At 51.8% G+C, this 6,443-nt stretch overlaps 1 pseudogene; it reads left to right on the top strand.

Moving 5' to 3' along the window:
- The first annotated feature begins 4,659 nt into the window (after positions 1–4,659).
- LOC146202032 (uncharacterized) lies at positions 4,660–5,852 on the top strand (annotated as a pseudogene).
- The last annotated feature ends 591 nt before the right edge of the window (positions 5,853–6,443 follow it).

The raw sequence follows: 6,443 nt of genomic DNA on the forward strand, positions 1-6,443 counted from the left end.
TCGCATGGTTGGCTTCTCGCCTCCTGCTTTAATACTATTGGGCTCCAGGAGCGCCGATTTCCTGGCATTGAAACTCATGCCAAGGTCTGAACCCTCCTCCGAGCATATATCCAGCAGGGTCTGGAGGTCCGGGACTGAGTCCGCCATCAAAACGATGTCGTCAGCATACAGCAGGGCTGGGATGCGGCGATGCTGGGAAATACCATTTTCCATGTATGTGAGGTCAAAACCCACACCACTGTCTGCAAGTCGTTTTGCCATACGGGACACATAGAGCATAAAAAGTATGGGCGACATGGGGCATCCCTGCCTAAGACCACGAGATACGGTTGCCGGCTCCGACACCATGTTGTCCCACTGTATGACAGCCCAATTTCGTGCATATATGGCTTTCAGCAGCTGTAGCCATTCTTCCGGCATCTCGATACTCCTCAGCACTGCCCACAGGGTGCAATGGTCAATGCAGTCGTATGCCTCGGAGATGTCAAGGAAGCCCAGCAGTAGCTGCCTGTCCTCTTTAGCGGCAATCTCGAGGGCCTGGGTGACAATAAAAAGGTTATCTTCGATGCAGCGGCCTTGTCTGAAGCCATTGTGTAGCTCCCCAAGCACCTCCGCGTTTTCTGCCCATCTGTGGAGCCGCGAGTTGGTGATGTGGGCAAAGAGACGGTAGAGTACCGGTGTTACTGTGATAGGGCGATAGTTTTTCAGATTTCTTATCTCCACCTCGCTTGGGCACAAGCCGGACTCTAGAATGCTTCCATTCTTCAGGGATGGAGGCTGATGTCATCACTACGTTAAGGGCATCTCTCAGGAGCTCCCTGGTCTTGGGCCCTGCTTTTTTATTAACTGGATGGGGATGCCGTCCAGGCCTGCTGCTGTGCGACCATTCATGCGTTTTATGGCCCTGTCTAGCTCTCTCGGCGTGATGAGGTCTCTGTTTCCGGGCTGGACTGTCGACGCTGTTTCCAATACAGACGTATTGGTTTGCTGTGACTAGTTCAAATGATGATGATGATGATGATGTGGCCACCTTAAGCGGGGGCGCGCGCATTGAGGCAACCACAAAAAAAAACGAAGTGGCGTTTGTGTGCTGTGCGATGTCAGCGCACGTTAAAGATCCCCAGGTGGTCTAAATTACTCCGTAGCCCTCCACTACGGCTCCCCTTTCTCTCTTTCCATTTTCACTCCCACCTTCATCCCTTCCCTTACGGCACGGTTCAGGTGTCCACATAGCAAGTGTGACAGATACTGCGCCTTTCCCTTCCTGTGAACCAATTATTATTATTATTATGAGGCACCCACAGAGCATCTCAATAAATTTCTTGGAAGGGCAGTTACCGTCCCTGGTCCTTACATAACCACTGAATTTCGCACCGCATGTCCTCATTTGTTTTCGCAAATCAGGCTAAAAATATTAAGGGTGTTATAAAAACATTAATTAAATGCTCGCATGGCGGGAAACTCATGAGCGCCGTTTTATCCAACGTTGTTTTATCATCGTAATCTTTCGTTGAAAGGCTAACAATCCAATCGTCATCGCACACACATTTTTCCTTTGTCTCAACGTTTTTAGATTAGGTTTGCTTTGTCTGCGGAAGGTGCATGGTGGCCAGCGTTGGCGGCAATCATGGCGGACAACGAGCGGAATGAAGTGCCTTGCTCGGACGCCTTTGCTACAATGAACGAGGTGGACATCTGCCTGCCTGACGATTCGTCGAACTCATCTGATGACGGCTGGAGCACTTTCGACGAAGGCTGGAGCTCATCCGATAACGAGCGTGAGCATAGCTTGAGACCGTCGTTGTGTGTCGACGACGTGCGCTTTCCTGACAACGCGGCGGCCTACGGCGGGGAAAAGTTGGAGCCGCAGCTGACAATTCCCAGGTTCGAAACGATCCACGAAATGACCCGCAAGTTTTTCCATTCCTTCACTGCCCTGCATACCGAACGCGAATGTGTCGGCGGCGCCTACATTTGCAGCGTTTGCCGTTCGGCCCAGCGAACTCCTGTTGAAATTCGGCTCGCCATCCATAAGAATCCCGAAGGTCGCCTCATTGTGCTCAACAATACCAATTTTATGAGACTTTTGGTCAAGCTCTGCAGCTTCAACTCGCTTGGGCAGCCCCGCATTTGCACAGTCGGCTCGAGGCAGCTGGATGAGTACTACGAGATGCGCGGGTCTTGCCGGAAGCTTAAAGGTGGGATAAGCGTTCTGAACGATCAAACCAGCAAGAAGGTCTGGGAGAACTTTTGGGCGATGCTGCGAAGCGTATCGAAACACTAACCTATATACAGTTTCAAGCTCTTTTGTGCGTCTACTCCTGTTGATCGCGGCAACACTCCGGAACTGGAGAAAGCAGGTAGCAAAGTGGAGCAGCCTAGCGAACATATGCCCGCGGTCAATGCTAACTTTGAAAAAGGGTCGTTAGACATCGCACGCTGCATCGATGCCCGTCACTTTGTTGTTTACAAGAGCTCGCAGTTGAGCAAAGACGTCCGCGCTTTGGCCAAATTCAACAAGAAAGTGGCTGATCGCGACCCGCGAGAGGATCCTCCCGATATTGGTGACGTAGCAGGCCTGATTGTATCTAGCGGAGAGCTGGTGAGGGTGCTTGTGCTGAAGGTGATCGAAAAAGTGGCAGCCGTTTGGGAGATTGACTATGGCCACATGCATCGCGTCCACTGGGCCAACCTCGTCGACATTCTCCCAGCTTTCAGAAGAATGCCGCCTGCCATAGGTCTAGTTGTTGTACATGACGTACAGGCCATGCCATTTCTGAATCTGCTCAGAGAGTGTGTGGAAATTCTAAGATCCATCGTGGACCCAGATGAACAGGACAGTGGCGTTCACGCACTCATGGTCAACAAGTTGACTGATTTCGGAGTCATCAATGTTCTGTACGACCTGATATGCTGCCCTGACTACAAGACAAGGATGATCGCCCTCGCCTGTTTAATTCTACTTTGTCACCAGCATCGCGGCCGCCAGGCTGTTGCAAACACTGACTTTGTGAACAGAGTGGTCTGGCAGCTGGACAAGTTGAGCAAGCGGCAAGAATGTGTTCGCCTCAGTCCAGAAGAGGAAGAAAAGAAAGCCCTGCTGGAGCTCTTACGCTCCATGTTTTTTCGCAATGAGAGGATCCGTTTGAACAGCGCCGACTCGGATTTAATAGCTGTTCTATTGAAAACCCGTGAGAGTACACTTCCCGGAAACGATGCATTTCTCCAGGTGGTTGACCAATGCCTCCGTTCAGTCCTGGGACCTCCCCCGCCTCGCGGAAACCAGTGTTCCTTCTCTGCCCCTGCTCACCGCGACCGGCCGCCGTACGACCATGTCGAAAAGTGCTCCACATCCAGGCACTCGTTTCTTCAAGGTGCGCAGGTTGCTCTAACTCCGGACCGGCTGGAAAGCCACAAGCACACAAACAAGACGCTTGAATGTTATGACGGGACCAAGCCTCTGTGCCCAGCCTACTTCAGACGGGAACTGATCGTGTCCTCAAGCTCTAACGTTTACGGCATCACAGCGCCGCCGACGCTTGGAGGCAGCGGCCGCTACTACGTCCGCAACATGCTGGTACCCATCCGTTCAGATGAGACGCATGAATTGTGCCCTGTGCAGAACATGCACCAGGTGTCGGCACGCACACTGGCCAGCTTTGTTTGCTCCTTCCTGAATGAGTGGAAATTATGCACCATCTACTATGGCATCAGCACCGATGGCCTCGTACGCGGTGTTTCCCTCAACAAGGAAGAGAGAGACGGCGTGTGCACCGGTATCGACTTCATGGTGGGCGACCTGCAACCGGCACTGACCTCATCCAGCTTTGGGGTCGAGTTTGTGCCCGTGCTGCGCAGCACCGCCGACCCAATCGAGGATGCTGCCCGCTTCGTGGTCGAGGTCTGGGTGTGTGGCATGCCTTGCACCGTGTACACCACTCGTGCGGGTGACCTTTACCTGCGCGAGAATGGCATGTCATACCAGGCCTTCACCAATGACCTCCGTGAATGGGTCGCCAAGATGGAGGAGGCCCGCTACCGGAACACAGAGGAAGATGGTGAATGCAAGGGCACCGGAAAGTGATGGCAGTCTCAGCTGCCACCCCTCCTATTGGAATCCGTAAAGAATGCCCAAACCAAAATTCTAGTTAATGCACGGATGAGCCGCCGGCTCGCTGCCCGACCTCATGGCGTGTTCGTGTGGACCTTGACATTGTATTCGAGTGGACATTGTATTCTCGTGGTGTCTGTTTCTTCTGGTTAGTGCCCCAGGTACCAAGGAGCATTTTGTGATGCATGGTCATCGGCTTTGCTCGTTCCTGTTTTCTCCATTTCGGGTGCCTATCTCTGGGAGTGTGTCGGACTGTACTTCAGCTCTTTCCTCTTGGGTGGATCAGGCTTCAAGTAATCATGGAAGACCAATATGAAGTCTTCCTTGGCATTAACTGCTCACCGCAGCCAGCAAGTGGAACCATTGTGAAATGTCTCAGGCGAGCAGGGCTGCAGAATGTTCCAAAACGGATGCACAGGTAGGGGGCTGCACGAAGTGCTTTCCTTATCTGAATGCTTGCACTTTTCATCAGTTGATTCAGGCTCTTACCTACACATGTGGGATGACTGACACTTGTGAGGAGCCCTGTTTTGGTCAGTACACTCGAAGACGCCGAGTCGCGAGGCCGCTCTTACGGTGAGCCGCATGACTAGTCTTGTATAGCCGCGGCAACAACTATGCCAAGATGGGGTCCCAACAATTCTGCCTGAAGTGGAACCACCAGTTGAACATGCTGGCCGTGTTTGAGCAGCTGCTCTCCAACGAAGCGCTGGTGGACGTTACGCTGGTGTGCGAAGGTCTCTCGCTGACGGCGCACAAGATGGTCTTCTCTGCCTGCAGCCCCTTTTTCCAAGCGTTGTTCGTCGAGAATCCCTGCAAGCACCCTATTGTGATCCTAAAGGACATGTGATACGTGGACCTTAAAGCGATAGTTGAATTTATGTACCGTGGTGAGGTGAACGTGTCTCAAGATCATCTCACTGCGCTCCTCAAGACCGCCGAGACGTTGAAAGTGAAAGGTCTTGCAGAAGTCACCAATGAGAACAAAAATGGTGGACTCGTAACAAGTGTGGACGGTGTTGCAGACGCTAAGCCTGTGGGTATGCCGAATCCGAATCTCCTCCGCTCAGCAAACGAAAAAGAGGTAGGCCTTGGCGACGCTCGCCCAGCGACTCAAACAAGAGCGATTCTGAAGACGCTCCACCGGCGACGCGTATTAAAGGGCCTGAGAGCCCCGAAATTATTGAGGACGGTAGTTTGTCTAGTGATCGTGTGGCGAATCTTCCCGCCGAGTCTCTGAGTCGGACTTCCATTGTGGCGACGACGTCTACTCCCGTGCCTTCAGGCGCTCGGCTCGGTTCAAGCGTTCAGGCAACGCCATCTCAACATACTCGGGACTCCATTGGTGATGACATGAGGGGGGGGCGACGATGCGGACTTTGATGTGGAGCCTTTGAACGTTATGGAACAATCTATGACGACCGAGAATGTTCCAGTGTTCCCGGACGTCGCCTCATCATCACAAGTACTAGGGGAGGAGTCGCAGCAGTCACATCACACAGGGTCCACATCAGACAGCTCGGCACTTGTTCCTGTTCATCCTTCATTGCCTTCAGACATTTCCATCACAAGTCAAGTAGATATCAAGCCGTCGCGCTCTAGTTTAATACCTTACGACGACCAGACGATATTGCCTGTTGTCGCCGCCTCTCCTGTCGCCACACTATCCGGGGATGGCGCGTCCACGTCTAGAGTCATGGACGCCCCAAGGAAGCCAAGAAATGCTTTCCCATTAAAATAGTAGGCAGTATACATGCTGGTCATGAACTGCATTAAGTAGTCTTACCAAAAGAACTTGTTAGATTTGTGGATTGTGATTTGTGGATTGTGCTACAAGTAAACTTCCTATCGTTGGTTCTTCGAAGTTTCTTCTTTTTTTTTTCTTGTCGTTGTTGGTGGTCCCGTCTCTTTGCTTTGCCTAAAGAAAACGCTCCAATTCGCGATTCCAGCAATCCATGCAGCACCTGGCGGTGAAACCATGCAATGAGCTAAAGATGTCCAGTTGCAGACGCCCCTCGCTCGCGCTATGGAAACCCCCTAGAACAAATACTCGTAGCACCGCGTAAAAGGTAAAAAAAATCAACAGAAAACCAATTCTGCAGTGTTCCGCAGTGCGTGTCAGCACAGTGGCACATCATTTCATGCATTTCTTTCTTGCTCTAGAGATCGGTGCTAGAGAATCGATGCATTTCCAATCTCCGCGGAACGCACACCGTCGACAATTTATATATAGCCTTGTCATCGTCATCATCATTTATTAACCCTTATGGGCCCGTTGGGGTATTACATAAGGGGGAGCATAAACAAAAATAGGTACAGAGCAAAGGTCAAT

Source organism: Amblyomma maculatum, chromosome 1 (genome assembly GCF_055883805.1).
Source record: "Amblyomma maculatum isolate TAMU_Amacu chromosome 1, ASM5588380v1, whole genome shotgun sequence".
NCBI lineage: Eukaryota > Metazoa > Arthropoda > Arachnida > Ixodida > Ixodidae > Amblyomma > Amblyomma maculatum.